This window comes from Azolla caroliniana, unplaced genomic scaffold, assembly GCF_043228905.1.
Source record: "Azolla caroliniana isolate FFs.n. ecotype wild unplaced genomic scaffold, voAzoCaro1.0.p SCAF_13, whole genome shotgun sequence".
Taxonomy (NCBI): Eukaryota; Viridiplantae; Streptophyta; class Polypodiopsida; order Salviniales; family Salviniaceae; genus Azolla; species Azolla caroliniana.
The window spans coordinates 4,331,267-4,346,274 of record NW_028230448.1 but is presented as its reverse complement, the minus strand read 5'-3'; positions in this window follow the sequence as shown (position 1 = coordinate 4,346,274).

The window sequence follows — 15,008 nt, the reverse complement described above, 5'->3', positions numbered from 1 at the left end:
TCAGAGCCAACATTAATCTCAAGAATAGCATGATGATGAGCAAGAAGAACAGAGGCTTGATCCACCATGTCAATGAGAATCAGATGCCAGAACCAGATGAATCATAGTCATGGTAATCCTCAAAACAATCATAATCATGGACCATGGTGATCCTCAGAAACAAAAACAGAATCAGAGTCATCATGATGATGGCGGTGATCAGAACAATAGGAAGAATCTGAGGGGGACGAAGAGAAGGAAGGTGAATGGTCCTGGTAATATTGCCATAAAAGTTGAAGCTTTAGTTGATAGCTCATAACACCTGACACTCTCTTGCTCTTTGTCCCTCTTTCTCTCTCTTTCTAATGTCCTGCCACTCTCTTGCTCTATGTCCCTCTTTCTCTCTCTTTCTAACGTTTAGTACTTTAATAATTTCTAAAGTATTGAAAACTTGATGACATGTGATTCAATCAATACCATTCGTATCTATCCAATCCAACGTTGAGATGATTTACCATACACGTATGATTAAATCATTCTCAAATGTGAATGCACATATGATACGTATGGTTACATATACACGTGTATGTATGCATTTATATGATGCCATGTATGTAAGGGAGATCATGTAGATGTTGTCATCCATGTGTATCTGGGAACTTTTAACTTGGTCATGCAAAGCATATTCGAGAACACTTCATGCTTGTGCGCTTGCTCGCTCTACCTCATTTTCGTCTTTTCTTCCACCGGGTTCCTTCCACTCGGTTGCTTCTTGGACCCTTCTTTCCGCTTCGTCCGCTTCATCCGCTTCTTCTCTTTTGAACTTTCCCCTAGAGAGGCTTCCAAGGATTGACGACTAGAAGTCAATCTCTTTCTCCTCTTGCCTCCTCACCTCTTTCCCCACTCAGATCCTAGCCGACGCCGAGTAGTGGACGGCTTGAACATGTCGTGCTTCGAATAGACCCAATTGTTCCAAAGATAGACAATATTCCTTCTTAGGGTCTCTTGAAAGTCTCCACACTCCCTTCGTAGGTGGTTGGGATTGTCGCACCACATACATCTTTACGCGAACGGGGGACGTTGATCTTGAGGGCCGCCACCCTCTCTCCTAGCTTGCGCTATTTGGAGATCTTGCACAATCTTTGTGAGGTTGTCTATTGCCGATCCTCCAGACGTTGCTTCAACCATGTTTCTCTCGGGGATGAACCTTGCATTTTCTTGCTCTCTTTCTTGAGGTGCCCTACCACCCTGCGTTCATGTGACTCACTAATGGAGCCTGTGGATGTTTCGCCGCTCAACGGAGGCACGTCGTTCCATTCCCTCCTCTTATCGAAGCGACTACAAACCCATTTCACTATAGCCCAATCTGTTTTGAGCCCATCATAAGTTTCGAGGAGGAGCCCCACCTTCTCTTGGTCTCGTACATCAACAACTTTGATGAATAGTAGGACCTTGCTTGTGTCAAGCACCGTCCTGCCGAGAGCTGAGAGTCGCGCAAAGCACTTCTCAAAATCTTGTAGAAGTGTCATAGTATTTCTCCCCTTGTTGAGAAGCTCAACCCACTCCATTAGATCCCTTTTCGAAATTCTGAGTGAATCATCAAGGCCGTACTTCTCGAGGAGTCTTTCTTCAAACTCTCCCAATTGCGACAACCCGCTTGGATCTCGAGTACCTCTGCGTAGATACTCGGCGTTACCACTCTAGCGAATCCGGTTAGCTGCCTATCTTCGGGGACGTTTCGCATAAGCATTTCGGCCTTATAGGCGTCCAAGTAGCTCGTGGTATCTCTTCCATTGAACCGACCCATTGTGCTGACCACCGTCTCTATGGCCCAGTCTAGGCCGGTGATGCCTTCTTGGGCATTTACCAAGCGGTCCACAGCCGCTACCATCGCTTCAACGAGTTCTCCTCCTCACATCTTGGATCTCCCTTGCCGCCCTTTCACGTCGGGTTCACCAATTTATGTCGCGAAGTTTCGCACGTGTGTGTTACTTGGGTGGGACCACGGGGGTCTTGGACTAGGGAGTATGACGGGATAAGGAAGACTTGAGGTTTGCTTTACGACAAGACTACTTACCGAGCAAGGGCTTGTTGCCCTTTTTATGGGGTCGGTGGCCTTCGTTGATCACGACTCGTCGAGTTTTCGAGATCACTGCATGAGCCAAATGATCAAATGGGTACAAGCAAAGATGAACACGCAAAATGAATGCACAAGGGGACGAGAACACAAACACGAATGCCTGTATGTCTTTATGAGGAGGAGAGGTGCATGGGCACGCCTGAACGCTCCCTCGTCACAAGACGCCGAACATACAAAGAAAGGGACGAGAATACAAACACGAACGCCCATACGTCTTTATGAGGAGGAGAGGTGCATGGGCACGCCTGAACGCTCCGTCGCCACAAGACGCTGAATGTACAAGGATAGGGACGAGAATACAAACATGAATGCTCTTACGCCTTTATGAGGAGGAGAGGAGCATGGGCAAGTCCTAACGCTCCCTCGTCAAAAGAGGCTGAACGTACAAGGAAGACACAAAACACACGCACGAATGCTCGTACACCTTTTTGAGGAGGAGACGTACATGGGCATGCCCGAAACGCTCCCTCGTCAGAAGACGGATGAACGTACAAGGAGATGAGAATTAAAGAATGAAAGCATGAATGACATTGGCTAAAGAAATAGATATGTAAGTTTGATTGCAATGCAAGAGTGCCCTTTATAAAATAGGGTTTGATTACAATGTGGCAACTCTAGTTGACCACAAGCTCAACAAAACATAAATACTAAATGACCTTAGAGACAAGAGCAAATCCAAACACCAAGCACGAACACGAAGAAGACGAGCGCCACAAAAATGCCGACCCCAACGAACCACGTCCACCCGAACGACGAGCACACGGGCTCGCAACGACGAACGGGGGCGAAACAATGTCGGAACCAACGAGGCTCGGGCTCACGAGCACCGTAAACGAGCACTTTGAGTGCCAACACGAAGAAGACGAGCACGTGGCGATGAGGGGATGAAGGGGTATAAGATGAAGAAAAATGATGAAGATGAAGATGAAGAGCTCTGAAAGAAAAATGACGATAGTCTCCTCCTCTCAAAACGTCCTCCCAAATGAGCCCCCTCGACCTCCTTTTATAGGAAAAAAAGGAAGGGGCGTCGCCACATTCGTCTTCAATGCAAAAGGAATAAAATTCCTTAAATAACGTTGCATTGTAAGACCGGATTTGAACCGTGCACCTTTAACTAGGAGTCAATATGTCTATCGACTAGCCCATTAACTCTCTATTATGTAATATATAAATCTATGTCTCGAAATTTATAGCATGTCTCCTCTCTACTTTTTATCTCTCCTCTCTTACTTTTTACACGAGTTTCTATACCTCCTTTCCACCCTTTCTTTTCCCTTTTCTTTTGCATGTGTATAATTAATTACCATTGTGTGCACATGGTTGTTTACGTACCCATATTTAACGTTTAAATACGTATAGTACCTCATCATTTGTATAGTACGTACTATACCTCAATGTTATTTAGTCAAATGTCATGTACATTTATCCAATATGGTATTTAATGTATTTATAAAAAAACAGGTATAATACGTATTTATAATTAAAATACAACTAAAATCCTAACAAAAAGCAAAAGAAAAAAAAGATTTTAATGAAAAAGAAGCTAAAGGAAGGAAGAAAGAAGAATAGAAGAGACGACGATGAAGAAGATGATGAAGAAGAAGAGAGAAAAGAAGACATAAACCTGTCATGAGTGTGATAATCGCAAAAGATAGAAGAAGAAGAAGAAAAAAAAAAGAGAAACCTATCATGAGTGTGATAATCGTAGACGATTCCTCAATGTATGAAGGCATAATTGTAAATAATTACAATTTGAAGTAGAATATTGTGATACACACTTACACTGATTTATAGAATAAGGGAATGTCGACATCCATATTACTACAAGTATTTTAGGATGTGAAATGTTCAAATGTCTTATATGCATTTTAGGATGCAGAACTATATTGTACATCACAAAATTGTGTAAACATAGATGTTTTTTACAATATTATAGATAATTTTTAGAAAGGTAAATAATTTTCAAATTTTAGAAGTATTTAACATATTAAGAAAACGTATTTAACGTATTTTTAAATTGGGAGGTACTATACAGGTATTAATACGTTAAATACGTATGGTATCCGTACCGTACCTAACAACCTTGTGCACACACATTGCACATGCACATTTTGACCCCCCTTTCGCCGGTTTTTCCCACACTTGAGCACGCCACATCACGACAACGTGAGCTACGCTGACTAGAAGTTATGGTTGGGGTACCTTCTACATTGGGACCACGGGGGGTCACGTCCACATCGAAACCCTTTGACCTATCGCTTCTTTTCGAGAGACTTAGATGAAGTTGAAACTAGGCCTAGTATAAAGCCATTTCATTGTAGAACATGTTTGTTATTTACTAGAACTATTTATCTTAAGATCTATTTTTAATTTATTTTATTTTTACTTTCAATGAATGGGTAAATATCCCATTTTTTTGTAAACCAATTGTCTCATGGGCCAAATTTGGCCTTAGAAGACGTTAATATATCTTTCTTTCTTTCTTTCTTTGTGTGTGTGTGTGTTTTGTGTTCTATAGCTTGTTGGAAAGTTCGTTTAGAGAGATTTCTAAAGAATGTTATGAGATGTTGTGAGCATTTTCGTTCACAACCCTCTTTGTCCCACGGTTCCTCCAACTCAAGGTTGATTTTGAAACCCTAAATCGATTGAAAGGGTTTGGTCCTAGAATGGCAAACACTCGTAAGGAGGCCACAAAAAGTGGGAGTATGATTTATAATGAGCCAAGATCACCTATGATTCTTGACGCCAATGCAATAAACTCGGCCACACTAGACAAAATGATTATGAGTCACTAGATTTCTCTTCAAGAAACCATAAACAAGTAAGGTTAAGAGATTAGGATACTAATGAAAGAGAATGCTACGCTCCAAATAGTTGTCATTGAGAATGGAAAATGGTTCAAAATTTGAAGAAGAGAATCAAGAAGGTAAAAGAGCTTCTTTAGAAACAAATGAGCGCCTCAACAAGATTGAGTTAAAGGAAGCACTAAAAGAAGAAAAAATGGATACAATGCGGCGGGATATAAGTGAGATGAAAAATGTACGCACAACGAAGTCATGGGCTGATTGATGTGGTGGGGATCTGGTATCAAACTCATTTATTATGCATGTGATGAATCAAGAGAATAATATAGAAAGCATAGATGCTCGAGAATTGAAAGAATGTGAACAACGATCAAAGAACATTGTCATTTGTGGGATTAAAGAGGAGAGTGTGGAAACACCCGCATCCCTCAGAAAGGCCATTGGTGAAATTTTTAGCATGCATTATGGTATGTCAGATGTGAATGGATATGGGGCACATCGAGTTGGGAAACATGGTATTACTCGCTCCGGAGAAAGGCCTATTGTGTACACAATGACGGATGATACAAAGCGGCGAATAATACTCGAAAATAGTTGGGTATACCTCAAAGGTACAAAATGCTTTGTGAGTGAAGATAGTACTACCTCACAAAAAAATGCCCGTCATAAAGCATATGAAGAAATATTGGGAAATAAGGTTAAGGATGTGCCTAAAGATGGAAATGTAGGCAAATAGGAACACATGTCCTGTGAGACTAACCCACGTCTTTTATGACTATGCTTTTGGAATTGCAATGGCCCCCCAATGGCCCTACAATGGATACCCATGGAATGCGGGATTTGGTATAGAGGAGTTCACCGATGACTCGGATATCACACTTCTTGTTGAAACATGGGAGCATGATACTCAAAGGATTCAAGGTTTAGGAAACTATAATGTACACTCTTTGATATGGGAAAAAAGTCCAAGACAAAGAAGAGGACAAGGAGGGGTGGCATGTTTGATTAAGGGGGAAATACAGAAATATGTGTCAATCATAAAAAATGATGAACATAAATGCTATATATGGCTCAAAATAGAAACACCTAATGATTTGCCCACTTTTGTAGTTGGATGTTACATTCCTCATCAAGATTCTAACTTTTATGCTTGTTTGGATAAAGATCAACCTTTTGCCAATCTAGAAAATGATATTGCTTATTTCAAATCCAAAGAGGAAGCTTTTGTCTTTGGTGACATGAATGCATGTACAAGAAGTTTCCAAATTGAAGCAGAACAATCTTTCATGCCACACATCTCAAGGATGCAAGAGGGTATACAAATGTATAACCGCTCTTCTGGCGATGAAAAAGATATAGTGTCGCTGGTATCTGCGTGTATGTGTCGGCTTGGGCGGGACCATGGGGGTCTCGAACTAGGGATTGAAAGGGGGGTGAAGGTCTCGTGCTTGATGGGTCTTTGGCTCGTTGGCTTCTGGCTGCGCGATTCTCGACCAGATCGGCTACGACCAGTTACAACTGGATCGGATTCCGGCCGGATCGGTTTCCAATTGATGAAGATTCTGGTTTCAACAAGACGATTAGCTGTGATTAAGGACTCTCAAACAGATTAAAATAGAAGAGGGATATACCAAAACATATATATATATATATATATATATATATGTATATTACAAATTCTTTACAACAAGATGGCTTACATGCCACAAATCCGATGGCTATTACAAAACAATTGGCTAAATACAAGTTAACGAATGAGAATTGGCGAAGACAAGTCAAGTGGGCTGTCGGAACCATGACATCCACCGTTGGTCACGCCTCGAAGATGGAGTGTTCCTGTGCCACTTCACCCTCCCTTCTTGAACCGGCCACCACACGAAATGCTCTCCATTGAGGAGAAGAAGTCGAGCCACCAAATGCCGCCACCGGAATGCCGAAGGGCCGCCATTGTAGGAACCTGAAACCAAAACCCTAACTCAACCAAGAAGAAGGTGAGACCCAAACCCCCCAAACTCATGAAACCTAGATCACACAAAATAAGAAGAAGAAGAAGAGAAAACTACCAAACCCTAGATCTAACGGTACATCATCCTAACTCAAAATGGGCGACCCTTTAAGAAGAGCCCCCTCACCTCCTTTTATAGTTCAAGGAGAGAGGGACCTAACAATGTGGGAGGCCAAATATTCCTCCCCTTACACCCCTCCTTTTCTCATTAGTATCTACATTTTATTGAGGAGGATGTGCAAACGGTGCACATCTCCATTTTATTCGCTCCACCCGGCTTCCCCACCGTAGTAAAACATCTTCACGACACCGGACCAATTTGGAAAGTTACTCCTACAAATGTGCAATAGTACCGAATTTCTTATTGCAAAATGGTGTTTCCTTATGGCCCAACACTGATGGTTTTACATGTAGAAAATACAATGGAAATAGTGTAATTGACTATGTGCTACTTTTTGAAGGTATATTGGATCGTATACATAAGTTCTCACTTGGTGAATGGACATGGGAATCAGATCATAGAGCTTTATGTATTGAACTCAAATGTATGCATAGGTTTGATTGTGAGAAGACCATTGAAGATAATAAACAACCCCACTTGAGGATGAACCTTAAGCGAGCGCCCATGTGCACCAAGATTGTTGAGGATATGTTACAAATGAAAAAGATACAACATAGTGCCACACTAGAATGCAAATGGGAAGCTTTTAAGAAAGTCATTCTCTCATGTGCAAAGAAATGTTGTTCGACCAAGCTCACATCTTGGAAATGCATCAAGAAATGTAGTTCAAAGAAAAAATGGTTTGATAAAGAATGTCATGAAGCTCGAAAGTGCCTTATGATTTTGGATGTAGTTAAGGATAAGGAAAATTACCAAAAACATTTGCATGAGTACAAAAGGCTTACTCAAAGAAAGAGAAGAATATGGGAAGTTACTCAACAATTTCTCCAAATGCAAGAGAAAATGCATGCATGTGCTATATTTTGGGGAATCTAAAGTAGAAACGTGTCGAGTGTTATGGTGACTTTGTCATGAACATATACCAAAACTCCAAGACTCGTAATAAAAATGCAAACCCATGACCTCCTCAAAGATGATGGTGTAACTTCAACCATTAGGATACATTATATTACATACATTAAATTATAAATTCTTATATTAGATCAGGAAGAAACATATATAATATTATGAAACGTCGCCACCACATAGGCTAACGCATGATTACCAAGTGGCATGCTTGCATGAATGCCAAACGCCGATCATGCGTGCCTATGAGGTGGCGAGCATGGATGTATCCAAAGCATGCTATATAAACATGTATCAAAGTATTGATGAAGCATTCCGGTTCAACGCCAATCTTCAGCATACTCTTGTAACCCTTGTTCTCATTGCTAATACATTTTCAACATCTTATTTCTCTCTCATTCCTTTCTTATTTTCTACTTCTCATTGTTTTCTTCATTTAAAACTTGTCTTTGGCTACGACCTTGACAATTTGAACCGGAATCCATAACCTTCTTCATTGTAATCTTTTTTTCCAAGGAACATCTCATCCTATCTTCTCATAACCATGGCAGTAGTAAGTGAACAAGAATATATGCGCGTTCTAGGTGATCTTAAACGCTTGAGCACCAAGTTCATAGCCTTGGTTTGGAGCAAGAGAATCAAAGGTTGCTCGGGGATTTACAACAAATGAATGTCGAGAAAGCTCAACAACATGAAGAATTAACTCAAAGGGTTCACCAACTTGAAACAACAATAATAACATTGTGACAACAAGCATTACAAGCACCAAATTCGACAAAAGAACCCAAGATTAGTCTCCCATTGAAGTTTGATGGTACTCGATCACAATTTCGAGTATTTCTAAATCAGGTACATCTAGTATTTCAAATGCATCCCACTCGATATCCAACGGATGCGGCACGAGTAGGGTTGGTCGGGACTCTATTGCCTATTACAACATTGGCTTGGTTTACGCCGTTACTCGAGAAAAAGTGCCATATTTTGGATAATTTTGATGAGTTTATTAAAGAGTTACAAGCTTGTTTTGGAGATACCGATAGCATGAGAACAACTATTACTAAGATTCGAAGGTTATGACAAGGGGATCGCCTAGCCTCAGCCTATGCGGCTGATTTTCACCTTCTTGCATGTGACATTCCTTGGGACGAAGAGGCATTGATGGATCAATTTCGACAAGGACTTGCTTCTCGATTTCCAAGTGCTAGTACTAAATTGGATCTTGATTCTCCAAATGCATTTAGCAATCCTAGTATCCCTACACCTTTAAATCGTTTTAAAGTACTTAGCCAACTAGATGAGGTGTTAAACGAGTAAATCCAGCCAAAATAGGGAGCCATTTGGTTGGATAACCCATCATTTGTAGCGTCAATCCATAGTAATGGTTCCATTTCATCGAACCAAGTTAATAGGGTTTTTGCGGCACAAGTTGAGGTTAGTACCTCTAGATGTCATCGGGTCTTTGCATATGCTCTCTTAGATTCAGGAGCCAACTCTTGTTTCATGGACCAAAATTTTGCCTTGACACATAATATCTTATTAAAACCATTGCAAATCTAGTATTAGTCACAGTCATAGATGGTCGATCCATTGCCTCTAGAGACATAACTGAAGAGTTTGAATTAGTTCATGTAGTTCTCAATGATTTAGCTTGTGTCATCTCATTCAATATCATACATAGACTTGAGCATCCGATTGTCCTTGGTCTACCTTGGTTTGAGCTTCACAACCCCCAAATTGATCGGAGGAAACGAGTTATCCTAAAATCCAAGAAAAACCACATATCAAATTTCCCTATTGAAATTTAGAGTGCCACAAGATCTCAACAATATGTCTGGAAAACTTACGCAAAGAGGGGTAGAAAGAAGAAATGTTCATATTTGTGATAATAACAATGCCAACACCAACTCAACAAAAGTCGAGTACCTTACTTCCAGCCAAGTATCAAGAATTCCAAGATGTCTTCAATAAGGAAAAAGTGCTAGACTCCTTGAACATCGACCTTACGATTGTCCTATTGATCTTCAACCAGGAAAACATCACCTGTAGAGCTCACGGTTCTTCGCGACTATATAGATGAAAATTTAGCTATTGGATTTATTCGTCATTCCAAATCTCCTATTGACACACCAATATTTTTTTGTCAAGAAGAAAGGTGGATCGCTTCGTTTGGTCATAGATTATCAAGGATTAAACAAAATCACAATTCGAAACAGGTATGCCTTACCTTTAATACCAACACTTTTGGAGCGGTTGAGTGGAGCCAAATACTTTACAAAGATCGATCTTAGAGGTGCTTATAATCTAGTTCGAATTCGTCCGGTTGATGAAGGGAAAACTGCATTTCGCATTCGATATGGGCATTTTGAGTATACAGTTATGCCTTTCAGTCTCACAAATGCTCCTGCGGTTTTTCAGCATATGGCCAATGATATTTTCCGAGACTTCTTGGATATATTCACCATCATTTATTTAGATGATATCTTGATATTTTCCAAGACTCAAGAAGAACATGATGAACATGTACGCCAAGTTCTACGACAATTACAAGAATATGGTCTCTATGCTAAACTCGAGAAATGTAGTTTTGATCTCAACCAAGTGGTACATAATATCACCAGAAGGAATATCTATGGATCCAGCAAAGGTGCAAACAATTCTAGAGTCCGAAACACCACAATCTGTGTGTGATGTCTAGTGTTTCTTGGGATTTGTGAATTTTTACCGCAAATTTATGAGGAACTACTCAAAGAAGGTTTTGCCTCTTACATAATTAACACTAAAAACCAACCATTCATATGGAATTCTAGTGCAGTTGAGGCATTCGAAAGCTTAAAACGTGCATTCACATCAACTCCTATTTTTATCCATGATGAACAAGAAAAGTCTTTAATTTTGGAAGCTGATGCATCTGAGTTTGCACTCGGGAGTGCCCTCTCACAACCCAAAGAAAACGGGCTATTATATCTAGTTGCTTTTCATTCACAGAAATTTGAAGCTGCGGAAATTAATTATGAGATTCACAACAAGGAGCTTTTGGCTATTGTAGACTCTTTTGAGCATTGGCGCCACTTCTTGGAAGGTTCTCCCCATCAAATCATTGTCTATAATGATAACAAGAACCTAACGTATTTCCCGAATGCTCGAGTCTTAAATCGCCAACAGGATCGTTGGGCACAATTTCTTACACGCTTTGATTTCTTGATCGTGTATTGCCCCATAATACACTAGGGAAAGCTGGATGTGCTATCTCGATGTTCCTACATGGCACCCAATTTAGGGGAACCTACTTTTGATCATCAAAAGCAGATCCTCCTTGGTCCTAATCATTTACAAGTGATGGTCACTAATGCTTTTAAGATGCCCACAGACTCGATACTTATTAGTACGATTCATACTGATCTTGAAGCAGACGAATTTACACAAGATGTCTTGAATCATATCATTCCAGATCATGCTTCTTGTTCAAGGTCCGTGAATTCTCGTAAAGATTATAATCAGTTTAGTTGACATGACAATTTACTTTTCTGAAATAATTTACTTTATGTCCCTGATGGCCGTTCTCGACTCCTTATTTTACAACACTGCCATGACATGCCAATGGTCGGACATTTTGGAGTTCACAAAACTTTGGAATTAGTTTCTAAAAATGATTGATGGCCGCATCTTCATAATTATGTTGAGAACTACATTCGCAATTGTGATGCATGTCGTCAGTCCAAGTGTCCTTGGCATCGACCGTATGGTTTACTCCAACCCTTACAAGTTCTTGATGGTCGCTAGAAGTCTATATCTATGGATTTCATTACTTATCTTCCATCTTCCAAAGGTTTTGATTCCATCCTTACTGTTGTAGATTGGTTCACTAAGATGGCACATTTTCTACCATGCACAAAGACTATTAATAGTCAAGAGACAACAGATTTGGTTATGCGTGAAGTGTTTCGGTATCATGGTCTTCCTAATGATATCATTAGTGATCAAGGACCACAATTTATCTTGACATTTTGGAAACACTTGTTTGGGCTCCTCCAAATTGATTGTAAACTCTCTTCAAGCTATCATCTAGAGACTAATGATCAAACCGAACGTACCAATCAAACCTTGGAACAATACCTTCGTTGCTTCATCAATTATCAACAGGATGATTGGGTAGATTATTTACATTTTGCGCAATTTTCTTACAATAATTCAATTCATTCTTCTTCCAAACTTACTCCCTTCTTTGCCAACATGGGTGCTCATCCTCGTTGGATAATGCTTGACCACCCAAAAATCTTGAAAAACCCTAGTGCGGAGGATCACATAGGTCATATCCAAGAAATTCATATTGCTCTTTCTCATCATTTACATCATGCTCATTACACCCATAAGAAATTTCCAGATCGCCATCAACGTAACTCATCACCATAAAAACCCAAATTTCAAGTTGGAGATCGTGTATGGCTCTTACTATGTAATGTGAAGACCACTAGGCCTTGTGACAAGGTGGATTATCAACGCCTTGGTCCATATTTAATCACTAAACAAATCAATGAAGTTGTTTTTCATTGCGATCTCCCTCCTCATATGCGTCTTCATCTAGTGTTCCATGTCTCACTCTTGGAGCCTTATGCTTCAAACTCTTTTCCAGATTGCATTGTTCCCCCTCTACCTCCTATTGAGCTTGATGAAGGCCTAGAATATGAAGTGAAATCCATTTTGGACTCCAAAGTTGTGAAGAGCAAATTGTATTATTTTGTTGATTGATTCGGTTATACACCTGTAGATCGAACGTGGGAGCTAGCTGAAACACTCAATAATACCAAAAAACTTGTAGTTGAATTTCATCAATGATATTTAAATAACCCAACTCCTAGTTTGTGCATTACGATTCGTGGAACTCGTCGTCAAAGGAAGGGGATAATGTCATGAACATATACCAAAAATCCAAGACTCATAACTAAGATTCGAACCCATGACCTCCTTAATTGTGATGTGTAGCTTCAACCGCTAGGATACATTATATTATATATATTAAATTATAAATTCTTGTATTAGATCAAGAAAAAACATATATAATATTATGAAACGTCGCTACCGCATAGGCTAACGCATGATTACCAAGTGTCATGCTTGCATGAATGCCAAATGGCGATAATGTGTGCCAATGAGGTGGCAAGCATGCATGAATGCCAAATGGCGATAATGTGTGCCTATGAGGTGGCAAGCATGCATGTATCCAAAGCATGCTATATAAACATGTATCGAAGTATTGATGAACCATTCCGGTTCAACACCAGTCTTTGGCATACTCTTGTAACCCTTGTTCTCATTGTTATTGTAACCCTTATTCACATTGCTAATACATTTTCAACATCTTATTTCTCTCTCATTCACTTCTTTTTTTCTAGTTCTCAATCTTTTCTTCATTTTAAAATTGTCTTTGGCTACGACCCTGACAGACTTAACTCTTCTTGACTTGTATATGTATTGTAAGAATCTATATTAGCTATCTCTTGTCGGAAAGATGATGTGTTATGGTTCTCTTTCACATATGTCTCCCTTCTTTACAATCGAAGATATATGCATAGGACTTAAGAAATTGGCCTCTGGAAAGTCAAGTGATCTTCAATGTATAAAGGCAAAAATGCTCAAATGGAAGATATATGCATAGGACTTAAGAAATTGGCCTCTGGAAAGGCAAGTGATCTTCAATGTATAAAGGCAGAAATGCTCAAATGGACCGGAAAGGAAGCACATGCATGGATAAGAGATATGTTTAATCATGCATTGCAACATGGTATGCCATATGATTGGACTACAAATTGGATCAAACCTTTACATAAAGGTGGAGATGTAAATAACGTAAACAACTATTGAACCATCATGGTTGGCTCACTAATGGCAAAACTATTTGTATGTATAATGGAATCAAAGATAATTGCATGGGCTAAAAAAAAAGGGTAAGAAAGCTTATGGACAAGCTGGATTTCGAAAACACCATAGCACCATTGATCACCTTGTCACCCTTTGAGTATTAATGTAGGAAAGTCATCGTGGAGGTAAAGGTTAATATTGTTGCTTCGTAGACTTTAAGAAATCTTTTCATATGGTACCTCGTGAGCATCTTTGGAGGCGAGTGGAACAACTCAAGGTGCCAAGTGAATATATGCTTGCAATCTCTGAATATATGAGAAGGTTATATGTTGTGTGTATGAGCGATAAACTTTCAATTTTTTTCGATAACACAATTGGTGTGAAGCAAGGATGCCCAACCTTAACAACTTCTATTTGGTCTATGCATTGATGAATTGGAAGAAATGGTTGCCAAGTTTGTAAAGGAAGAAGGTGTTGAAGAAGTTGCAATTGGGAATGTTGTCATTATGCTTTTGTATATGTGGATGATGTAGTGCTTTTTGCAAAAACTTTAGGAGATGCGCAAAAGCTTATTAAGGCATGGAATTTTTTGCATGCATATGAAATTAAGTGTTAATAGCTCTAAAACAAAGATTATGCTTGTGAAGAGCCAAAAAAGAGATAAACCATGCATTATGTACAATAATGAGCCACTTGAATGTGTGGAAAGCTTCAAATATCTTGGCCTTGAAGTTCCTTCAAATCATAGATGGAATGATGTGCTACACGTCGCTTGGAGGGGGGAAAGTGAGCATATTATGCATTTGACAACACATGCAATCGTGGAGATATTAAGTGTTGGGTCCTCAAGAAATACATTTTCGGTACTTTGGCGACACCACTGCTTCTCTATGGGGTGGAAGTATGGGGTGATAGCATCCCTAAATCTACTTGGAAAGAGTTTGAAAATGTCCAAAAACATTTTCTTACAAAGTTTCTACAAGTTAAGAAACAAACACCGTACATCCTCCTCCTCCTTGAGACTGGATCACATCCCATTGAGATCTTGGCCATGGAAATGGTTGTTGAATACAAGCTTAAGGTTCAAAAAAGTCCCTCACATCAACTTGCTAGAATTGCATGGAAAGGAAGCAAAAAGACCAAAAGACACATAAACGCAAAATTTTGTGTTCTGGTTGGATGCAAGATATGAAAAAG